This window comes from Nanorana parkeri, unplaced genomic scaffold, assembly GCF_000935625.1.
Source record: "Nanorana parkeri isolate BGI_ZX_2015 unplaced genomic scaffold, ASM93562v1 scaffold64, whole genome shotgun sequence".
Classification (NCBI taxonomy): domain Eukaryota; kingdom Metazoa; phylum Chordata; class Amphibia; order Anura; family Dicroglossidae; genus Nanorana; species Nanorana parkeri.
This window is the reverse complement of record NW_017306332.1, coordinates 2169292-2170884: the sequence shown is the minus strand read 5'-3', so window position 1 is coordinate 2170884 and position 1593 is coordinate 2169292.

Genomic DNA, 1593 nt, shown 5'->3' with positions numbered 1-1593 from the left:
ATATATAAAATGTATAAAAAATATGTTTCTTGGTTAAAAGGTGTTTTGCTGTTTTGCTCTTAACTTGCACCTCTTTGAACGCCTTGCCTTTTTGTGACAGTGTTGGGATTGCACAATATCATGAAATATGTGTGTTTGGAGGACAAGTCTGAGCGCAAGTGACATAAAACTTGTCAGACAATGAGCTAGGAGGAAAAATATTGCACTAGTAATCCTCCAGCTGGCTCCTCTAATTCCTTGCAGAGTGGATGCAGCGTCAGCGTTCAATGGGCGGCCTGCGCTGCACTCCAGCACCCGCGCCAAGGGGTAGAGAGTGCTAGGGACCGTTCCACTGCAAAATATCGATTGAAAAAGGAATAAAGAAAAGAAAACTGGAGCGTGGTTTACAGGGGAGAACACAATCAGTCTGTCAGCCAGCCCCCTTCATCCCGAGCTGTTATCCTCCGAAGAGTTTTATGGCTGGCTCTAAAAGGGCGCAGAAGGAGCCTATAGAGGTGGCCTTTTACGATGTACTACAAAAGATATGAGCGGCGCTTCCCCGGCAGAGCCTGGGACTTCTGTATGTACTAAACTCAACCCCGAACCGCCTATTATTGAGTGCAAGCGGCCAACTCACAGGGACAAGCGCTTCGCATGGCACAGATCAGGACCTGCTCGAGTTAGTTGTTGACCTCAAGGTCAGGTAGATGTCCATCAAGACACTTTGCAGTTCAGTCTATCAGATGGCCCGTTCCCTGTTCTTTGGCCACATCCGTTAAATCCGATTTTCGGTAGTTCTCTATGCTGCGCGTTAATTCGCTATTATAGTCCTCCCTTCGTGTCTATAATATTTGACATTTTATTACCTCTTGTGCAAGAATCATTTCCACACCCAGACTATTATATTAGATTCAGCACAGACATTTCTTCTCGCTCATGTTGTCACAATAGCTCCTATGACTGCAATAAAGTAATTTATTCATTCTTAGAACTAAAATGTTTCTTTTTAAACGTCACCGACCCGCCATCACAAGTCATAAAGTGGAACAAGAGTTGTTTTTCTTTCTAAATGCAAAAGTTAATATTTATTTTGCATGTAATAATTAACTTATAATGTATCTGGTAGAAAAACAATAATCAGTGAGCTTAATCAAACATTGTGAAGTCATTGAAACGATTTCTAAGCGCTGATTTAGAGATGTGCATGCAAGAAAAAAAAAGTAAACTTTAAGGGTAAATCCACCCCAAAGTGATCATCAATGACTGATAACAGCAGAAGTGAAGATGGAAATTCCTGCTCTTTGTGACCTCATTTTCCCGAAAAACTACATGCAATCACTTTTTATCATTCCGCTCGGTCTTGTGTGAGCCCCCAGCGGGGGAGAGCAGCGCTCAGTGCCGGGACTCCGGAGGACAATACTCCGGCTTCCTTGTCATGGTGTCAACCTGTTTATGCGTTAAATCCAGCCGCCCTGCAAAGGAGAGGAAATAACAATTCACCCCTTTCCTGCAAGGATTAAAAAGCCCTTCACCACTCAATGGAGCCACTTCCATTCTTCCCTGATTAGACCCAAACTTCCTTTTGGATCACTCAAGCAATACATGTAGACTATG